This window comes from Triturus cristatus, chromosome 12, assembly GCF_964204655.1.
Source record: "Triturus cristatus chromosome 12, aTriCri1.1, whole genome shotgun sequence".
In the NCBI taxonomy this organism is placed as follows: domain Eukaryota; kingdom Metazoa; phylum Chordata; class Amphibia; order Caudata; family Salamandridae; genus Triturus; species Triturus cristatus.
The window spans coordinates 653,760,582-653,784,897 of NC_140595.1; positions in this window are offsets into that span (position 1 = coordinate 653,760,582).

Sequence of the window (24,316 nt, forward strand, 5' to 3'; positions counted from 1 at the left end):
CTGTTACCTCCAGCAGGTCCCAGACAGCGGAATTGCTGAGATGTCATCAGAGGCCTCAGACCCCACTCTGCAAACTTACCTCCTGGTGCACTACTGATTGGGGATGAAGTCTCCTGTGATACTGAGGGTCTTTGAGGGGCCAGAAACCCCTCCTGTTACCTCGAGTAGGTCCCACACAGCAGAAGTGGTGAAAGATCTGTTTCTCCCTCACACTGCAAGCACACCTCCTGGCACACTACTGGTTGGGGGATAAAGTCCCCTTGACTGGTGAGTGCCTTTGGGGCAATAGACTCCTCCTGGAGACTCCTCCTGTTACCTATAGTAAATCCCACAGAGCGGGATTGATGAAAGGTCTTTGGAGGCCATGTCTCTTTCTGCTGCCACTCCGCAAATGCACCTCCTGGTGCACTACTGATTGTTGTATGAAGTGTCCTTGGATTCCGAGGGTCCTTGGGGGCCAAGAACCCCTCCTGTTACCTCCAGTAAGTCCCCCACAATGGGGTTGCTGTGAGCTGATAGGAGGCCCGACCCCTGTAGAAATTCACTTACAGGGATGTTATAGTTAGGAAATAGAATTTGAAAAACCTTAGGAATTCGCTGAAGAAAACAAAGGTTACAGAGATATTATAGTTAGGCTCACATTTCACTTGTACAAAACCAGTAAAATTCAGCAGTTACAGTTACCTGAGCTAACTATAACATACACCCCTGCAAAGCAAAGCTTATGACCTCATATATTACATCAATCGTGACATCACTGATGACATCACTAATTATATAATCCATGGAAACACTCACACAACCACTCACCCCCCTATTAAACCTCTCATACATCCACTCACACACCACACAACCACTCATCCATTAACAGACCCATACAAGTGCTCACACAACCACTCACACACCCATAGAGCAATCCAGACACCCAGTCACTCACTCATACAGGCACTCACACAACCATGCATCCAGTCACTTACCCACACAGTCACTCATAGAGTCACACATTCACCCATATAGCTACTCACATACCCACGTATGTATCTTCACAGTCACTAACACATATACTCACTCACTCATACAGCCTCTGAACCCAGCTACTCACTTACCCATACAGGCACTCACACACTCACTCATACACCCACACCACCACTTACATATGCATTCACAGATCCCTACAAGCACTCACACATCTGCTCACTCACCCATACAGCCATTCACATAAACAATCACTCTCCAATAGTGGCACTCACACACCAGTTCACTTAATCAAACACCCAAACAGCCACTCACTCACCCATATAGCCCCTTATGCACCCTGTCACTCATTCATACAGTCATTCAGACACCCACTCCCTCACCCATACAGTCACTACACACCCACCTACCCACCCATAGAGCCACACACACTGTCACTCACTCACTCTCCCATACAGCCACTGACACACCCACTCACTCACCAAAACAGCCACACATGCAGCAGCTCACACACTCACACAGCTATTCAGACACCCACTTATACACCCATACTGCCACTCCCACATCCATATACACAAATATACATATAGTCACACAGCAACTCACATAATATATGTTAGAAGCAGTATCACTCAGTAGTTGTGCATCTAGTATATAATTTAGTTTTGTAACAGGTTAGTATATATGTTAAACAATTATAAACTCTCACTAGAGGATTTCATCATTGATGTCATCAGTGATGTCATTTGAAATGTCATCAATGATGTCATCAGTGAAGTAACTGACCATGCCATGAGTGATGCAATATGTGAGATCCTAAACAGTGCACTGCAGGAGTGTACGTTATAGCTAGCTCAGGTAACTATAACTTCTACATTTCTATGGTTTTGTGCGAGTGAAATCTGATCCTAACTATAACATCCCTGTGAACTTTGTTTTTCAGTGAATATATATACATATATTCACTGAAAAACCAAAGGTTAATATAATGTTATAGTTAGGTGGATTTCTCAGTGACAGCATTAACGATTTTGAACTAAAAATAACAGAGAAGTTCACCTGTTATAGTTAGCAGCACTAACTATAACTTACGTCCCGCATGCACTGCTTATGATCTCACATATGACATCACTCATTACAGGTTCTGTGACATAATTCTTCACATCACTCATGAAGTCTGGGCAGTCAAATTGATGAAAATCTATCTATGAAGTCACGAATAGCAGCAGTGACGTCCCCATCCTTCCTTCAACTTAGGCGAAGTAGGAAGATCAGGAAATACTTCTCCATGGAGACAATCATTCAAATCGTCAGTGCTTTAATCCTATCTAAATGCCCTCTCCCTGGGACTCCCAATAGGCCTCAACCACAGACTTCAAATGATTCAAAACCAGGCAGCCAGATTGGTCTTTCAACAACCAAGGCACTGTAACATGAAACCACTGGTGAAGAAACTACACTGGCTTACTGGCCCAAAGGGACATTATCAAAACACTCTGCATTATGTATCCATAAATCACTCCAAAACAAAAGCCTGAAGTGTATACCTTAAAGAATTCCAACACGCAATCTCAGATCATCCCAGTTGAACCTCTTAACGGAACTGAGATTTAAGCAGAAAAGGATGGGAGGGGTGAGATTCGCAGTGATAGGACCCCAAGTATGGAACTCCCTTTCAACTGAAATTAGACTGGAAGCAAACTATATGAACTTCAGGAAGTATTTGAAAACTTCGCTGTTCATACCAGCGTACAGCCAATAATACAAGCTGTTGCTGCCTTCTTTATCCTAGCACCAAGAAGCCTATGGTGAACGTGCGCTTTATAAGTCTGTTATAACATAACAAAGTACTTTCTACAGTGGTCTGAACTCAGTCCTGTATCTCACCTGTGCTCTATCGCAGTTGACCTGAACTGAACTGAACTTGTGAACTGAACCAGTACGCATTGGCTAGATAACCACAATTGGTGCTTCTTGCTTCTAAGCACTGCTTTTCTTTAAAACCTTTAAAATTGAATATCTCCAGTTCTACTCTTTGGATTTCTGTTGTTTTGATGTCAAATAATTTATTAAATTGTACTGTGTTTTTCTAAAGTGGTGTGGGATTTTTCTTGTGTGGTTTTACTTTATTACTGTTTGGACTAGTAGTATTAATAATTGTATGCCTTGAAACAAATTTCATTGATTTGTTTTATGTTTTGGGGTCCAACACATAAAAGGCAAGCCCTGCTTCAAAAGGAAAGTTTTTGATAAATATATTGAAATATACATGCAGAAAAGATCTACAGCAACGCCACTTAAAGCTATAAAAATGCTTAAAGGAGCTAAAAACAACCCCCACAACTAAAAGGAAAATATCACACTGAAAAATAAAACAAGAGTAATCATACGAAAACAATTAACTCATAACATAAAATTCCATCTACCCACAACTATATAAATAAGGAAGTTACTTTCGAAACCAGAAATAGAGGAGTCAAAATAAAGGTGACTTATGAAAGGAACAGCAGTAAAAGGAGTTCTTGAATTTTAGCAATGTCATGAGGTTGCCACTGGGAATTTCCACAAAGGTACATTTTTATACATGAAAATGTAGTCTCATATACAGCCACTCTTCCACCTCTTCCACCTTGGTGAAAATCTACGCTTTTCTGCTATCACCGGTTCAGAATGTAGAACCTGCTTAGGTATTTTTCTATATGAATCCAATTTTTTTATTCAATTCAGTCACAAAGCAAACTGTAACACTTATTGCTTGTTTTTTATTCCATCCAGTTGCAACGCATACTGCTACGGTTCTCGCTACTCTTATGTTTCCAGCACTTACTGTTACATCTTGCACTAACTCTTTCTTAGGCTCTCGTGGGTATAATATAAACGGTACATTGAGAAATATTGCTCAAATTTGACATGTGGCAACTGAGTTAATCACCACCCCATGTTTAAGCACATATTTTCTTTGTCTGTGATGCAGTTAACTTCATAAGACCATACCTCCCACATTGTTACAACTAAACTCTTCCATTGCACACTTAATTTGCCATGTAATTTTGAAATACTTTTCAAGAATCCTCTCTGACCAAAGCTCTTTTTCTCTAGAAAATACAATTGTACATCAGAAACGATTTCAAATAAAAAGGATGTAGAACTTTGAACTCCTTTTCTACAGGGGTGTTTTGGGAATCCTGGGGTCAGATTTATCATAGTAATGCATTGCCCTTCAGCCACGCATGGTGTTCCAAGGGCAATCAAATACTAAAGTCAGATTTACCAAGCAATGTAAGGGTTGCCTGGTAAATCTGAAATAACTCAAAGCAGCGCGCTGCCTTGTGATGCTCTGCCTTGGGAAGGCGCCCATGGGTGGAAGGTGAGTGTTTCCATGCATCCTTCCATGGATTTTGGTGCATTCCCAGATTTACCACGACCGGAGCTATGCCTTACCAGGGGAGGTACAAAGAGGAGAAATGGCTGTTTTTCTCCTCTTGTTTACTCTTTCTAAGTGTGCTGCATTCTACAGTATATTTAGAAAGAGGAAAAAGCCTTAGAGGTTTTTAGGTCTCGCCTAGGCATCACTTGCACTGTCTCTTTGAGACATGCTGTATTCAGGATATTTGCATAAAGCTCCACCTACTTCCCGCCCATGTTTTTAATTGGCTTCTGTCCCTGACCTTTGTAAATGGTGGCTTTTCTTTGGTCATTAGGCTTTGTAGTCCCTTCTTACTACATCCCTGTCTCTTTTTGTAACCTACCATGAGGGAACCCCCTATTACATGTGTTGTTACACCCTAGGTTTTAATTACAACCGCAAGGCACTATTTTCTTAAAGGCCTTCAGACAGGACACTCACTTGGTCCTAAACAAGGTTGGCAGTGGTTACTTTACTCGCTAGCACATCTCACATTTACATTAGACCTTCTTTAAATTTTCCTTCATCAGCTCCACATAGAGTACAACCTAATCCGGAAATAATGTAATAATTCTTTTGTCACATTTCAAGTCTACTAATTGTATATATTGAATATACTCTGATACTGTCTTGCATGCAATGCATCATGGGTACGGTGGAATTACCATATCTTCAAAGTTTATGATGCTCTCGAGGAACATTTAGGCGCAGCTTGCTGTACTGCACCTAGACATCTCACATTTATATTAGACCTATAAATTTCCCTTCATCAGCTCCACATAGAGTACAACTTAATCCGAATTATTATAATAATTGTTTTATCACATTTCAAAGCTATTAGTTGTATATATAGACATAGCTAATTGAATGTACTCGTGGTACTGTCTTGCATGCAATGCATTAAGGGAGTACCATATGTGACCAAAGGTTTGATGCTCACTAGGGACCTCTAGGCGCAGCTTGCGGTATTGCACCTACACATCTATATTAGACCTTCTATAAATTTCTCTTCATCAGCTCCACATAGAGTACAGCCTAATCCGGAAGTAATATAATAAGTGTTTTGTCACATTTTAAAGCTATTAATTGTATATATGAACATAGCTATTTGAATGTACTTGTGGTGCTGTCTTCATTGGAATGCATTATGGGAGTACCAAATGTGACCAAAACTTTGATGCTCACTAGGGACCTTTATGCACTGCTTGCGGTACTGCACCTACACATCTCACATTTATATTAGACCTTCTATAAATTTCCCTTCAACAGCGCCACATAGAGTACAACCTAATCGGAATTAATATAATAATTATTTTGTCATATTTCAAATCTATTAATTGTATATATGGACATAGCTATTTGAATGTACTTGTGGTACTGTCTTGCATGCAATGCATTAGGGGAGTACCATATGTGACCAAACGTTTGATGCTCACTAGCGACCTCTAGGCGCAGCTTGCGGTACTGCACCTACACATCTATATTAGACCTTCTTTAAATTTCCCTTTATCAGCTACACATAGAGTTCCACCTAATCCGGAATGTAATATAATAATTCTTTTGTCACAATTCAAAACTACTAATTGTATATATTGAATGTACCTTGGTACTGTCTTGCATGCAATGCATTATTGGTAGAGTGGATTTTTTTAATTTTCCTCTTGTCAGGGCATCGGTTTTGGTTCATATACATCAATCGTCACCTTCTACAACACCCTATTTATTCATCAGTCATTGGTAAAAAACTTGGCAGCAAGTGCGCAAGCTATCCCATTAATCTTTTGCCTGTGAAGGGAAAAGGTCATGTTAGTCAAATACATACAGTAAATAACTAAGTTTTTTCCACCTGTCTTCATCCCCCTTCTCCTTTCCCCTGTCGCCAACCGGTTCCTGGGTTAAAGAAAAAAAGGACAAAAACAGGTTAGTGGCCCCTCCAGGGCCACCCATGCAAGGGTACAAGGGGACCCCTTTGGCTTCTCAGTCGTCTTCTTTATCTGATCCATCCAGCGCAGCATAGTCAAGCAGGAGGCTGTGGATCATCTTACGGCACACCAGGATCGATGTCTCCTTCTTCCCTACTACCAGGCGGTTTCTGAAAAACAGAAGAACATCTTTAAAACAACATAGGGGCCTCCAGCAGCCCTGGAGGTCACCTTGTGCATGTGTCCCTGGGAACTAACCATACATCACAGAGTCCGCGGTGATGCATGAAGTAGGTATCCAGGCCCTAAGTTCCGTACCTAGGGCCTACAGCAGGTCCTGTGCGTACGTACACTTCCAGAAGAGATGGTATGTCATCTCGTCCATGGTCCACCCTCTCAGGCAGGACCTGCATCGGTTAAGTCCTCTTGCGTGCATGAAGGCTCTCACGGGAAGTCCTCTTTGAACGGTGATGTCTTTGTGCTGGTTCGCCAGGTGCTTGGATGCGACATTTCCCCACACGTGGTACTCTGTGGCAGAGGGGTGGATGCTGATTGGTTTGCTGATGTCCTTTGCTCGTATCTGGCATCAGACAAGCTTCGGGGTCCAAGTGGCAGGGGCGGCAGCCTCCAACCCGAACTCCTTCACTACCTTCTCCACTTCTTTGCAGAACCACAGGGTCTCCCAGTTTTAACGGACGGGGCTCACCCACTCTGCCCATCTGAGGTGCCTCCACATTGGCAACAGGAAGAAGCGTGAGATCAGAAAGCAGACATGGCTCTCATCTTCGGTACTCAGGCTGTTCCTCACTTAGTGGCACATGAAGATTCTCCTCAGGATGGTGGCAATGTCTGGCACTCCCTTGCCTCCCTAATAGTGGGTCTTGAACATCACCACCCTCTTCACTCTGTCCATTTTCCAGCTCCAGATGAAGTAGAGGATCATTCTGTGGTTGCCATGGCCGTTTGGGTCTGCACAGGCCACACTTGAGCGACGTACTGAAGAACTGGCAGGTTCTCGTTCTGCAGGACCAAAGACTCCCCATTGATCGTCAGCTTCCGGAAGCTTCAGAGTCCCAGCTTCTGCCTCGTCTTTGCCAGTCTCTCTTCCCATGTCTTCTCCGCTGCACCTTCTCCGCCGAAACAGACTCCAAGGATCGTCAGGAAGTCCTGCTTGATGGGGAATGGCAGAGGGTCTCGGGTGGGGGTCTAGTGTCCGAAGAGTAGGGTTTCCGACTTGGCGCTTTTGATCTTTGCTCCCGACGCTTTCCCAAACTCAATACAGGTACTCTCCAGCTCTTTCACAGATGTTCCATCCCCATGCATTATGGGTAGGTTGGATTTACCATATCTTCAAAGTTTATGATGCTCACTAGGGACCTCTAGGCGCAGCTTGTGGTACTGTACCTACACATCTCACATTTATATTAGACTTTCTATAAATTTCCCTTCATCAGCTCCACATAGAGTACAACCTAATTGGAATTAATATAATAACTGTTTTGTCACATTTCAAAGCTATCAATTGTATATATGGACATAACTATTTGAATGTACTTGTGGTATCGTCTTGCATGCAATGCATTATAGGAGTACCACATGTGACCAAATGTTTGTGATGCTCACTAGGGACCTCTAGGAGCAGCTTGGGGTACTGGCAGCACTGGTACCTTGCTTACTAGGGACCTCTAGGAGCAGCTTGCGGTACTGGCAGTGCTGGTGCCATGGTCACTAGGGACCTCTAGGAGCAGCTTGCGGTACTGCACCTACCACATCTCACATTTATATTAGACCTTCTACAAATTTCCCTTCATCAGCTCCACATAGAGTACAACCTAACCTAATCTGGAATTAATATAATTCTTTTGTCACATTTCAAAGCTACAAATTGTATATATGGACATAGCTATTTGAATAAACTCATGGTACTGTCTTGCATTCAATGCAAAATGGGTAGGGTAGATTTACCATATCTTCAAAGTTTATGATGCTCACCAGGGACCTCTAGGAGCAGCTTGTTGTGCAGCACCTAGACAAGCAGTGCTGGTGCCTTGTTCACTAGGGACCTCTAGGAACAGCTTGCGGTAGGGGTGGGCGGACAACTCCGTTCCGATCACACAATGTGCAGAGATTGCCCCTTCCGCGATGTAGGCGGAGAAACAAGGCAAATCTCCGCACACTCGGGCGGAACAGAGTTGGCCTCCCGTCCGCAGTATTAACACTTTACAAATCATTATAAATAACATTTTAAATAACATTACCTTATCGGTGGAGTCCCCGGGCTTCCCTGCGTCTCCATTGCGTCTTCTTCTGGGAACTGCGCATGCGTGGGCGCCCGCGAATGCGCAGTTACCAAAAGAAGACGCGATGGAGACGGAGGGAAGCCCAGGTACGCCGCTGATAAGGTAAGGTTATTTAAAATGTTATTTATAATGTGTTTTGTAAAGTGTTGATACTGTGGTCAGGAGGCGGGCGGGAGGCGGGCGGGAGGCGGGCGGCGCATAACGGAGCTATGCGGAGAGTGCAGAGATTGGTCCCATCTCCGTGCCTCTCCGCGTAGACCCCTTACGCAATTTCCGCCCACCCTTAGCTTGCGGTACTGCACCTAGACATGCAGTGCTGGTGCCTTGCTCACTATGGAGCTCTAGGAGCAGCTTGCGGTACTGCACTTAGACATATCATGCTGGTTCCTGGCTCACTATACAATCATTTGCAAAGCTCTAGGTCTCGCTTTACTGAAAGTATGAGCTATTGGCGTTGCATCATTATTTGCACTGTCAATACCTCAAACTGTCAGTAATGCAAGACCTATTGCATTACAAATGCTTGGGGTTTTTTTGCAAGAAGGTATCCTTTCTTGCACAAGAACCCTTCTGCCTGCAATGCAGGCACCCTTGTACCATAACACAAGGGTGTCTATGTTGGCGCTTGGTAGAAGATTGTGCGTCAGCACAAGTAGAGGGCAGGAATGTGCCAAAAATGTGAAAATATGGCACATTCTTGCCCTCTCGCTTTCACGCAGCATATCTTGCTGCATTGTGTTGCATTAACGATTGATAATTCGGGCCTAGTTTCTTCTAGTATCATCAAATATCTGTCACTTTCCACTTGAGAAAATCTTTTAGAGACCATCATGTATGCTATCACAATAGTGGTTCAAAGTTGAAAATGCCTATTTTTTTTATTTTAATTTAATTTCACATGCAGAATTGAACTTTATATTTGTATGTCCAACCACCTTCAAGAATTTCATTCGGAAGATAAATGTGTGGAGAAGAACTCGAGATTTGTGCAAGTCAATACTACCTTAATTTAAATATATAATAGAAAATTCAAGAAGTGTCTAAGTATCCGTTCAACTTTCAACAGTGGTTGGCCTACTTAATGCCACCTTTTTCACTCCTCTTTCAATAAAAAATCAACAAAATGTATTATTTAGCTTTTCATAAAATACAAAAGCTACATTACAACGTACAGCCTTGTGAAAAACATACGTAGCAGTAAAATAAACGTTCAAGTGGCAGTGAATTAGAATGCTACGTATTTTAAGTTATAGCCGCATCTATAGGAAGCTGAACTTCCCGCTCCTGAAACCTAAACTCTCTCCTCCTTAATTCGACCACCTGCATATCTTTTGCTTTAAATGCCATGTCTAGACTCTAAAAGTGTTTAAAGGAGCAGGCAAAATCTTACGATTCTCTAGAACCCCACCACTCCACATGCCTGAATCCTTAGATTTTCAGAAAACATCACTTGAATGGAGAGGTGTGTGATCACATAAAACTCACTTAGTCAGAGAATGATATTCTGACCCATTCCAGCTCAGCTGTACAAAGTGACTCACTGCACAGTCAGGGTCTGACCACCTTACCAGTTCGTCCCCCAACTACTCTGAGTACTGTCAGGTCTGATATACCTCATTCACCAACAGTTCATTAGTGTAAGATTTAATACACACGGAAGTAAAGTTATAGGCTCTTTTAGGTCCTCCCACACCCCTACCACATTCACAAAACAGACCACTCACCCATAGCCTACAACACGCCTCATCATACACCCCTCAAGCCTGGGACATCACTAGATCTGGGGACTACCATTTCAACTGAGGATCTGTAAACAGATATTGGCAATGAAGGGTGCAGCCCTTAGTGATACCTTATGCCATGTACTATCCCTGAATGGTTCCTGTTCTTACACCCTGTGCATTTCTGATACTGAGGTCATAATTTAATTTTTGCAACTGAATTGTGGAATATATATTAAAACCTTACAGTGATGCAATTGAATTATTTGATTTAAAAATAGCCCTTAAACCAATTGTGTGAAACAGAACCGTGCTTCCTACCAAGTAGCATAGGGCCAGATGTACAAAACATTTTGCATTCTCAAAACCCTATGGTTCACCTACAGTTTTGTGTTTTTATAACCACTAAAATAATTTGTCCTATGTACGTATCCCATTTTATGAGTCTCTAAGGATTTACCAACATCCAAAAGGGCTTTAAAGTTGGTTTATGAGTAGATATTTGTAAGAAGAATGTGGTGTATGTCCCTACAAAATAGTGATTCTGTATTGTAAGTATCAATACTATATGACTGGAATTCCAGTCGCAAGCCAATGATAAGTTACAGACACCTCAGTCAGGGCAGTAATTTGTTTGCAAAAGGGAAGAGTACCCTTTGGACTCCTTCTCCTTTGCAAATTGGGGTAAGAGTTTCAGGGGAAGTAGGCAGTGGCCAAGTGGACCACAGCCAATTCTCCCTAAAACTTTTTTTATTAAAGCGGCCCAATTTTCTTTAAGCTAATTAGGCTGCTTTAATAAGAATCGTTTATAAAAATCACTCACAGGGATGATGGTTTACTGACCTCTGCAGGGCATCATTCCTGTGATTCCGACCATCATTGTGACCAGATCTTGTGAGGTGCAATTTGCTACCTGCCTTGTGAATATTCATTTGGTAGATCAACTGCGATCCACTCTGACCAGAATTTTGCAAACCATCCTATAATTACATAGTGGGTTCACAAAATTAGATGATGGTCGTAAAAATACTTTTTGCAACCAGATTCTTTATACATCTGGCCAATGGTTACTTGGCTTAATCAACAAAACAAGAGGGCTCTAGTAACAGAAACCAATGAACAGTTGGCCAGTGGCAGGTTCAACACTGGATGCACCAAAATGTGACGTGTCTTACTGTAGGAAAACTGAAATTCCCCTTATGGGTTAGTTAATGAAACACCTTTCCCATTCAACTGGTCTAATGTCTAGAATCCCACTCCAATACCCTTCAAATATACCAGATGACTAAAAGCTAAGTTTATTGAAAACAACTAATTTACATTATAAACGAACAGTGATAAATACATGCCATTTTCCATCCACCCCAACCTTATGAATGTGGCTCTAGTGGTTATACAATTATGTCAGAAGATTGCCTTGACCTTGCCATTGGAGATGCCTTGAATGAACTTCTACAATTGCTTCTAAGTGGTGACTGATGACTTGCAAAGTGGTGGAGCATAACAGAAAATACTTTTGCTTACATAACTATAAACAGAATGTGCCAGATCACTTCTGCAGTATTATTTGTTTCTGCATGATATTGAATGTATTAAATTTACTTGAGAGTCATAAATAATTCCTACCTTGATTGATGTTCATATGCATACCATTATGCTACTGAGGTTAAATCCTCCATTCTTGCACTGCCTGGATGTAAAGATGTGCTTGCTGAGACCGGGGAAAATAAGCCCCAAAGCACCACAGCCAAATCAAGCACTGAACTTATGCTGCTCCTAATACTAAACAGCATAAAATGAGTGCTAGGCAATGGGTCTGTATCTCCCCATGCACAGAGCATGGGATTGGGCGCAATTAAGTGGGGCTTTACTATGAATCCATGACACTCTTTCGGAAAAGGGAAAAAGCTTTGGTTAGTGCTGACTGGCCACTGCAACCTTATTAAAATGACTATTCTACAACCTGTTTTGGTCCATATGAATATATGTTCCCCAAGAAATTCTTCCAAATGGTAGAGACCAGTTGACAGGGATTCATATGAGGGTATAAGAAATCGTGTTGTGCTATTCAGTATTTGCAGTTTCCTCGAGATATGGGCGGCATGGCTCTTCCTCTTTGTGGTTGTATTATCTTTCCTCCATTGGGCTTTGACTTAGGGTTATCATGGGGAAGACTGCTTGGCAGTTATCTTTTCTATCCCCATAGTATCAGACTTTTAGCTATCTACCACCACTAACATCATGTTTGATTGATACTGCCTACTTCAGATGGACAAGGTTTAAGATATAGGCGGCTTATCATAAGATTTGAAATAAAATTAAAATATACTGGGAAATCTCTGCTTTCAATATGATCACTTCCCTTGGGAGGAATCCCAGCGTAACGGTGTTGTTACAGGGAGGGTATTTACAGTTTTGGCACCAAATTGGCATTAAGTAACTTCGTCAGCAGTTCACTAACGGCATATTTTGTCCAGAGTTAGCTTCGGCACTTCGACAGGGATTTTTCAGATATCTCCAACTTATGGACCTTGTCAGCCACTTGAACGCTAAGGATTTCTGTATGAGCCCTGGTTTATTTTTGGAGCAATTCTATCACCTGCCAAACAGCGGCCAATAAGTACTCTGCACAATACTTTCTTCCCCTTCGGCTCCAGTACACAAGATCTACAACAGTTGGCAGATATGTGGACTAAGAACATAGGCTCACCTGTGACCGAAGGGGATATCCGTTATAGGGTTCACTTCGCTCAATTTAAACTTTAAAGGCCTATTTTTTAAAGATATTATTTGATACTTATACATTGTTCAAAATGGGCATCCGGCCATGTTCTGACTGCTTTAGGTGTTCGACACAAGAGGGCAGATGCTACTCATCTCTTTGCTACTTTCCCCTTCTTGAGTTCATATTGAATCTTAATATTTCAAAGGCTAAATAATTTACTATGAGGAAAAATTGATTTTGATTTTAGGTTAATTATGCTGGGCCACTTGGCCTCTATTCAATACATTCTGGCGCTGATCTATTTTTAAAGGATCACAGTGGCCAGATTGTTCAGTGCTAGGGTGTGGTTGCAGTGTGTTGTGCCTCATCCCAGGCCTTGCTGGCATTAGTTTATTTTATCTTGTGGTCTGGAACTCACAATTATTCACTCTAATCCAAAGAGATGCGAATTGGAAAAATGGAGTGGTCGTTTTGAAAGGCTCTATTCTCAGTGTGCCCTAATACCTTTCTGAGATTTTGAATTATTCAGTATGTATATAGATTTCACTGGCTATGTGTGTATGACATTGCACTTTATCATTATTTGACGGCTTGGAGACATAATTGAATGTGTTATGAATGTGGTATAATCTTCTTTTGTACTCACTGTATTTTACCTGTGTGATACTTTTCCAATTAAAAACTAAATAAAAAAAGAGCAGTGCTAGGTTTGGCTGGGGAATGCGAACACAATGCTCCATAGAGCATCGATGGGACTGTGTCTCTGCTCTAGCAGCTCCATGGTAACCTTCAATGTGGAAGCCTCCACTGTGCATGTCAGTCTGGCCACAGCAAAATACCATCCAATCTGACATGTGCAATTCAGTTAAACACAGCTTCCGCTAGTCATCCTACTCACTCACTGCTTGCCAGGAAAGAGAGCTCTGTAGCTCCACCCCATAAGGAAGTAAAGTGAATAGAGGTATGAGGAAAAGTATATTACTTGGGGGAAAACAATGAGCCTGTGAGATAGTGGTTCCATTTCTACCTAACAAATGAAAGGGCAGAGTTTTCAGACCTAGGACTCAATTACAATGTTGTTCAGAATGTTTTTCGACCAAATCGGTTCCGGGGAGTCCGACCGACCAATTACAATGCATCTATATTCTTCTGGCTATGATTCCGTTGGACTCCCACTGACTTCAATGGGAGCCTGTCTTCCGACCGAATAAACAGGGTCCCATTGAAGAAAGGGATGGCTGGGGAAAATCGTGCACCCTGTGGCGGGCACCCCATTGTACCTGCCACACTGTGCATGGTTACCCCCACAGGACCGATTAGGAATGCCCCGAGTGAAGAGGGGCCTGCTACGAGCCCCAAAGTCAGAATCCGACAGTCGATCCAAGTCAGAGAACTGATTCGGAAAGGCTTCTGAGTCGTTTGGAAACGCGGCCTGTAGACACACATGATTTGGCACCGAACGACTCGGACTTTCCGAATGCCATCCGTTTCAGATTCGGAACCGATTTGGGAAGTCCAAACATCATAATCGGTCATTAGGAAAGGTTTACGAATCGGTCGGAAAGAAGGCTTCCGAATCCGATTTGGCAGACCCAAATCCGATTCGGAGCATTTCCGAACAGCATCCTAATCGACCCCAAAGTCTATCGCCCACCAGTGTGTGCATGGTCACAAATTAGGAAACGTTTATACATTTTTCAGCCCCGTAAAACTGTCTGCAACCTTGCATTAGCCTCTTACACCCTCATCACCATTCATAGATGACGCAAATGGTTCACAAGACAGTCATTGCCTGTACAAGGGTCCTCCTTTTGGTACTCCTTCCTACAGCACCTGAGCTTTTATGAAGATTCCTTGGATACTGAAGAGGAGTAACATTCTAATCTCATGACACTGACAGACTGCTTAGCTTGCCCTTCTGATTTAAAATGCCCATCAGAATGTTAACACCAGCCTTGCTCAGTGCACAGGTAAGAAATATTAGAGAAAACTTTTGTCTCCCCTTTGATCACTGGTTTAACAATACATTCCAGTACAACAGCACCAAGAGTTCTTATCAGGGTGGAAAAGGTACCTACTATTTGACCAGATGACCCCAGCAGGCTGCCTGTACTATTCAAATTCCTATGTCACATTCTCTTGCACAGAAAGCACATTCAAGCAGCTTAAACTGCACTGAGCACGTCATCAAAATAATAAATAAATGCATTGCTAGATTGAAATGGATCTATTATGCTAATTGTATGCTAAATTTATGGCTTTCAAAATTCCATACACTGTGATTGACTTACACGACCTGGGTCTCACATTAGAAAAATCTATGAATAAATTATCAGCAGGACAACATTTTAAATATGAGCAGGGATGATTTAGACATTCATCTTTCTTTTTTTTGTGTTCAAGATATTTTATTAGTTTTTGCAAACAAAAGGCAATAGAAAGAACGATACAATGTTGGATATATAGAACATTTAGATACATAACTTTAGAATACTCTTATTGTATTAAATATATACCAAAAGATTCGGAATTGTCATATTAGCAATTAAAAAAAAGTGTACGTCATCTATAAAATGATAAATTCAAATGACTAAATACTTTATTCTATGATGCACACTTAATCGACACCATGTGGAAGCTGGAAGATCTGGAGATCACCAGAGAAGAAACAACCTCCGTTTCTTTGGGATCCAGGAAGGCTTGGAAGGGGATGACAATCGATCTTTTATCCTGGACTGTCTTAAGGAAGCTTTTCCAGACCTTACAGGGTGGGACTGGGAACATTAAATCCAGAGGTTACATCGGTTTCCATTTGTCCGCTATAAAAATTCACAGCCTAGCAGAGATCAAAAGCAGCTGAAAGCTCGCCCAGAAGCTAGAAAGCGGGGAGGGGGGCATATGTTGAAAAAATGGCATGTAAATAACAACAAACGTTTGTTTACTTTTGGGATTTTTGGGCAGCATTAAAGAGTAGAGAACAGTGTGTATATGAGAATGGATAAGGGAGCTCTCTTTGGCAGTACATAGCCTCTATTAACTGTGCCAGGCATTCTGGATTGCTAAAATAATGCGTCAGTTTAATGGGTAAGCTTCGTATTGCCACTATTACCATCTGTGGGCTAAATGATAGTGCTAAAAGAAGAAAGGTTCAAGAAGATCTAAAAATCTTACAAGCAGATGAGTATTGCCTTCAGGAAACCCACCTAACACGGAATGATAGCAATTTGCTGAATTCTCAGGGATTAAAGGTAGCTTGCCACACAACTCAGGATGTCAGAACTAAGGGCGTAGCGATATTAGTGAAAGGGAATGCTATTACGCCTGGGAGAAAGGCAGTGGACAAGAATGGTAGATGGGCAATAATGGAAAGCAGAGCAGGTAGCGGCTCTTTTACATTATGCTGTCTATGCTCCAGTTGTAGATGATCCTGGTTTATTGAATATTTTAGCTAATGAGCTACCTTCCTTGCCAGCACCATATGTAGTTTTTGGGGACCTAAATATTAACGGGTCTAGAGGACTCTCGGGTGATAATAGAGTATCCAGCACGGGGCGCAAACCGCAAACTTTGAGGTCTTTGAAGAATCTTCTGAGAGATACTGGATTGGTGGATGTTTGGCTCCGTTTGAAAGCTCAGGAGCCTTGATATACATATTATTCAGCCCCACATGGCAGGTTTGTCACACTGGATTATTTTCTAGTCTCACTGCATTTACTTAAGGAGGCCCAGGTAGAACTTTTTTCCAGGGTAATGTCAGACCATAATCCTGTCGTTCCTCTTATGGGATGAAGAAAGAATTTAGGAGATGGACGTTTGGGAGGGCACTTTTATTTGACAAAGAATGTCAGGTATATAAAGGGCTGGATTGATGGATTCCTCAATTTTATTAGGGAGAGCGCTTCCCCAGGAATGATATGGGATGCTTTTGAGGCATCAGTGAGGGGGGAAACCCTGCAGCATAGCCTAGCTAAACAAAAGAGGGGGGCAGGACAGATCAAAGAGCTATCTCAAAACGTCGGCCTCCTCAGAGACAGAAATAATCTGCACGGTGGCCGGGGGGGTGACTAGTACCCAGAATTGAATTCAATCGCTATTACTAAAGTGTGCTTGAATGACTTTAATGCTAAAAAGACTGCTGGGAGGTTTCTGGACAAGAGACAGAAATGTTATGAATATAGCGAAAGCGGTGGTCAATATTTGGCAGTTAGGGCAAGACAGCAGTTGGCTGCAGGGCATATAGGACAGGTTAGGAATATGCAAGGTATAGTAGTCTTGGATCCTTTTGAGTTCAGGGAGGCTTTCATGGAATTATACGAGGATTTATAAAGGGCTCCTCCTGTAGGGGATCCCCAGGTGTTAGATGAACAGTTGAATTTTGTACCTAGGTTGAGGGTCTCCCAGGATGAGAGTCTTTTATTGGGGTTGGATATTTCCCTGAAGAGTTTCAGGTGGCTCTTCAGGCCCTCCCTTCAGGTAAAGCTACAGGAACAGACTGTATACCTCTATAGTTCTACAAAGTTTTTTTATAAAGAGGTCTGTCAGCAAATGTTTGGGCTATTCAAGGAAGTTAGGGATGGGGCTGCACTACCAGGCTCTTTTTTAAAGAAAGGCAAACACTCTATTACTCTAGGCTCCTACAGACCTATTACATTTTCAAATAGCGTTGCCAAATTATATTCCTAAATCTTAGCAAATCGATTGGCTGATGTAATGCATTATCTTGTCTCAGTCCGGCAGCATGGTTTCATTAAGGGGAGGGGAATGGTAGATCCTGTTAGGCAGGTAATTTTATTGTTCGATGCCACAGAGGTCCTTGCGCAGCCCATGGGGTAGCTTTTCTTGATGCCAAGAAGGCTTTTGACAGGGTGTTGTGGAGTTATCTCTGGAAGATCTTGGAGGCTAATGGCATTGTATTGTTAAGGCAGTACTGGTTTTGTACACTAACTCCAATGCCCGATTACGAATAATGGGGGAAGAATCTGAGACATTTTCAATTGAAAGGGGAACAATGCAGGGGTGTTCCTCCTCTCCCTTGTTGTTCGCACTTTATTTAGACCTCCTTCTTAGTTGGCTGAAAGCCTCCATCGACATTACCCCTGTCAGCCTGCATGGCTGGGAAACTAAGATATTGCTTATGCCGACGATGTGGCTATAATCACTACCGATCCTGATAGAGCGCTATGTGCTGTGGAAATCATAGCTGAAAATGTTGGCACTCACTTAGGTTTTTATTTAATAGGGCTAAAACACAGGTTTTGATAAACAGAATCACCTCTGCCTGCGATGGCAGGATTGTTGATGAAGTAGTCTATCTAGGAATAAACATCACAGCAAGGGTCGAAGTTATAGATGATCTATACCTTGCCCCCATAATGGGGAAAATCAAGAAAGATCTCAGCCGATGGGACAATCTGAAGCTCTCATTAATGGGGAGGTGTAATCTAGTCAAAATGATGATCCTGACAAAATGATTGTATATTTTTCGAATGATCCACAATGACTGGTTTAAGCTAATTGAGAGGGAGGTCGCTAGAGTCATTTGGTCCTATGGTAGGACCAGGAGGGCCAATACATTTTTGTGCCTCTCTAGAGATAGAGAGGGGTGGGGGCTCCCTAATTTTAGGCTATATTATATAGCAGCAGCACTGCAATATTATGTGCCTCTATTCAGCAACAAGGCTAGGGAAGGGGATGGCACTAGCTATTTCCCCTCAATATTAGAGATCTTGATAGGGGCAAGGGCTAACAGCTGTTTGGTGAAATTTTATGAATTAAGCTATTTGAAAAAAACGCGGTTTAAGACCTTAATTACTGCATTTAGGAACTGGGCAGGTGTTTGGAAAAGTCTTGGGGTGGGTAGATTCAGTAGGTATACTCCCTTGCTTAGGAATGATCAGCTTCCAAGGATTCTACATGATGACTGTTTGGCAAGGTGGGAAAGGGGTGGTTTCTGTAGGATATGGGTTCTCCTAGCTGGAGACCATATCACGTCTTTTGAAGTGGTCAGGGAAAGATTTAATATTGGCCCCCGGAACTTTTTGAAATTTTTACAGCTGAGGGATTTTCTTCTTTACAAAGCCAGACACAAGGCAGGCTTCGCATAGGATCCCTTAATGGAATCGTTAAGAAAGGATACAGGCCCCTCATACTCACAACTATATGGGTGCCTGCTTGAGGGGGTCCCGGATGACCTGGATAAGCATAGACTGAGGTGGCAGGACAGGCTCGGGCTCCCGGATCCTTGTTTTTTGAAATTGTTAGAAATGGGGGGGGCTCTATACTGTGCTCCGCCAATCTGCAGTCACAACATTTTAAAACTCTTTTTGATTTATATATAACACCCGTGAAAATTGCTAAATGGGGAGGAGTGGAGGAGACCCGATGTTTCAGATATAAGGCACCTGGTGCGGATCTGGTGCATATGTTTTCCTCCTGTAGCAGTGAAGAACTAATTGGTCGGAAAATAATATTTTTTTTTGCAGGACTTATCGAAAGAAGATATCCCTTTGTCACCTCAGCTTATGTTATTAGGACTCGCTGAACCAGATCGGAAAATCAGGGAAGAGCTAATCTTTATAGGAATGTCAGTCCTTAGGCTCTGCGTAGCCTCAGCCTGGCTTGATCCTCTACCCCCGACCTTCCAGCATTGGAAGGGGCGTTTTTGGCACATTTATAACTTAGAGATGGCGCTTCATGAACGGAGAGGCAGAAAGGGAAGGATTAAAGGGAAAAAGGATCTGGGTGCCACTATCAGTCTAGGCTTCATTGTTTACTCAGAATGAGTGAATCTTGTTCTCCATGGGATGCAGATTTATTATGGACTTGTATTTATGATTAACTTAATTTAATCACATTTGCTCTTTTGTACTATATTCATGCCTTACAGCCTTTTGCTGCTGCTCCCCATGATTTATTTTTGGTCTTGTATTTAACTTAATCAAATGAAAGCTGCCTTTTGTACTGTATTTACAATATTTTAGCTGCTGCTCCCCATCGGATGATGAATCATTATGGTTTTATTTTTATGATCAATTTATTCAAATGAAATGTGTTCTTCTGTAATGTATTTATGCCTATGATAACTTTTTTGCTGCAATTTATTCTTCTATTGAAAAATATATATATATATATATTTTTTTTAAGCAGTGGAGATCACTGAAGTAGTGGTAGACCAAAGGACAGATAAAACAAAGAACATATAGAAAAACACACAGTAAAAGAATGAGAACATACATAAAAAGTGATGTATACACACACATGCATGTGAGAAGAATAGCTAAAGCAGAGAAAGAACTACCCATAATAAGAATATCAAATATAATAACAGGATTAATAAAAACCTATCACGCGTACCAGACATGAAATCTAATCTGAACAATGTGTGTAGCAAACAGCAAAATGGTCAAAACATTGTGGATTTTCAGGCACTCACCAGTTTTACCTTACCCTGTTCCTGCTGACTGTTGTGTTAATGGTTAAATGACATTAATATTTGCAAATTTCTTTACACCATTTGTTACTCCTTATGGAACTTATTATTCCACCTTAAGAAATCCCTTCCCAGGCACCCATTACAAGTTGGTGGTGTTTCAAGCTCATTCAAACTCCCAGTGTACACTTGGGAGAATATTTTTTAACTATATATATATATATGTCCATCCCGTCTCTTATGGTTCTGTGTGGGTTTGTGGCTGGCTGTTATCCGTGAGTCTTGTGGATCTGTGTCCATTCAGGGCGAGTGCCCGGGTCCAAGGTTTGCAGTCTGGCACTTTTTGTCTGAAGTTCTTGCTGTTTATCACTGGTCAGGAGACTTTCTTTCTTGATGCAGTTATCGTCTGTGACCTCCTTCGCTTACTGTTTTGTTCCAGAGTGCCCTCAGTCTTTGACTTTGTTCTGCACAGCCCTAGCTGTCCACTTTTGTGCTGGGCTGTATCCCTCTATAATCCTCTGGGTGGGGGGGGGGGGGGGTGAAGCTGTGCTCGAGGTCCTCTTCTGCTTTCCTTCTTTGGGTCTTCTCTTGATCTGCTTGTTTCCCTCAGTCCTCTGAAATGGGTCAGTTGGGGTGGAATGTTCACACTGCAAGAGCTTAATATTTCTTTGAAAAAACATACGTCCTGCGAATTCTATAAAACCTGCTTAAAATGAAATGACCAAGTCCCAAGTCTTTGTTTGAAAATGTTCTCACTTTCAATCATTTCCATGCTTATTTATAAATTTATATATCGTAATCATATTTGTGACTTACAAAAATTGAAATAGGCTTCAAAAACGCTATTTTCATGTTTGTTTGTGCCTGCATTCATTTTTTAGGTAGGCTTATTTAGACTTTCCATGCATGTGGCTTCTTTTGTTGGTGCACAGTAAACTACACCAGTGTGTGAGCTGTGCCCCTCCCTCTTCTTGGTAAGACTGCTTTACAGGATTGAACACAAACAGCGGCCCTGGCCAACGTTTTTTCTGCTTCTAAGCTTATTTTAACTGGGGTCCCACAGGGCTTGTTTTTGAGCCCAACTCTCTTTATTCTGGGTATGGCTCCTTTGTCGTACCTGATAGAGTCCTTTGGAATTTCTTCCCATAGGTATGCTGACGACACTCCGCTGGTTGTAAGCATGGACAGCAATCCAAGACCGGCTGTGAAGAATCTCAAGGTTTGCCTCTAATGAGTATCAAGGTGGATGAGTTTTAACTTGCTGCACTTTAAAAGCAGTAAAACAAAAATTGAGGTTTTTGGTGCAGTCAGCACCTGGTCGCAGGACTGGTGGCTGGAGACGTTGGGGAAAGTACTCTTCCCTATACATCAGGCATGAAATGTAGGAGTGATTGTGGACTTTGATCTGTATTTTGCGGAACATATTAAGACTGCACTCCACGGAGTTCTGTCTTTTGAGCATAATTAGCAACATTCTCCCTTTACCTCCTGCATTGGCTAGAAATGTCTTGATTCAAACCCTTGTCCTCACCAGGATAGACTGCTGCAAGCCCCACGCGCAAAACAAATTAAATTCCACACAATCACAATTCACACCACATAATTCAACACCAAACCACATAATTCAACTCAACATCACAATTACACATCACACCACATACACCCAATCCTCATCACAGAATTCCACATTATTCCACAACAATCAACAGCGTACCCCATAGTTATAGTCCACTACATTCCACTTCACAAAATACCACGTGGCATATTTGCAGTCCATAACACACAAATTCCACATAGTTTCAGTACACGCAATACCACATAATTACTACCCACATCATTCCATTGAACAACATGCCACAAAATGCCAATACAAAAGTACACTTCACACAATTCCATGTCACACAGTTCCACAACTAACAATTCCAATCCAGCCGACATGATTCCACTACACACCACATACATACACTCCATAACACATAGGTAAAAAACATTGGGGCATATTATCAACGGCCAGCGATAATTATCCCTGGCCGTGCTTAGCGATAATAATATTATCGCAGGCTATCTCTGGAATGTATCGCCCTGGCGGCGCGTTATTAACAACGCGTTTCCCCAGGGCGATAAAAATTGCAGAGATAGCGAGGTTATCTCCCTTTTGAAGGGAACATCGCTGGTTTTCCAGCGATGTTCCCTGCAAAACGGCGATAACCTTGCTGATGTGACCTATCAGCATAATCCACCCCTTATGTTAGGCGTGGCTAAGTCAGGATTTTAGCAGACGTTAGATTTTGGTGAAATTGTCAGTTTTCGCCAAAATCTAACGTGTGCTAAAATAATTCGGCTGCCTTGCTAATATCGCGATGTAAACATCAGCAATATCGGCAAGGTAGGCCATCCGGGGTACGCCCAGTAAAGCCCACTTTGCATCTCATTAGAGATGCGGAGCTGGGCGTTAAGGGAAAGGGCGTTGAGGCATGGAAACATGCGTTAGCATGTCCATGCTGATAGGGCGATAAAAATATCGCCGCTTTAGTGGCAAAAAGTGCCACTAAAGCGGCGATATTGCCCTTGAAGATATGCCCCATTGTCATTTACACCAATAGCTCTAACTTAAGCAAATGCGAGACCTATTCCATTTCCAATGCTTGTTATCAGTGGAGTCCAGAAATATGCATCAAATTAAGATCCAGAAGTTCATGAAGTTAAAAAATGATATCTAGAAAAACCAGGGCTAATTCAACTGCTGTGGGAATTTTTTTTAAAGGAATGACATATCTTTATTCAGAAAAGATTTCTATGACAACCAAAAAAGTGATGATCCTTGAAAACCTGACAGTTCAACAATACAATTCACAAAAATATTCAACATTGGCTTTTGTGTCGTGGTTTGGAGTTGCCTAGCATCACTGTTAAAAGAGGCTTTTGCTTGGACACAAACAGCATCTAGTTTCCCCTATTTCTTGTTGGTTTGATTCAATCCTAACACAAAAATGACAACTAACTAGATCCAAGACATTGCTCCTCAATCAGTACCTTCGGCCTTCTATGCGGTGAAAATGTAATCCACAAATGTGATTTGAAATTAGCAATTGGTCCTTTACTCAACAATTAGAGCGTCATTTCCACTCCGATAAGAATCCTGTCTGACCATATCTGATTCACCCGCTCGCACCCATTCTATGGTATCCTTTTAACATGTTTGACAGACGATGTGGAAATAAACTTGCCTGGTTCAGCTCTATTTAGGACTGGTTCTAGCAAAGGACTAAACAGTATGGAGAGCAAAGACCAAAGCGAGGAGAGCAGAGGTATCCCGCGGCCTCACACTGAAGCGAGATGGCGGCTGCACGCAGTGACGGGTGGAAAGCAAGTCAGCTGCATCCAAAGTCGTGGTGCACCGGAGCACCCGAAGTCGTGGTGCACCAGAAACAGGAAAAAGAGTTCACCCAAACACCACATGAACAATAGAAGCGGAAGGAGATTGTACTTGGTTGGTGCTTCTGAGCTAAAAAATGGAAGTGACATATCGCTCCATGAACAATTTAAGAAGCAGCAAAGAAAAGCACCACTGCACTGAACCAATGGGAAGGCACCAGGCGGGAGCGAAGCCCTTTTGGAATACAGCTGGTCTTGCATACAGCTCATGCACGCTGCCTAGACTCGACCTATAAATGTTAGGTACCGCCCATTTAAATTCAACCAGTTACCAGCCTCCGACTGATGGACAGACACATCAAGTAAGTCAGTCTATTAAATAGTACTTTAGGTACTTCCTGATGAATCACCAGCAGATTGGTAAAGGCAAATATCTCCTGCAGGCTTTGCTTATGCTATGTTA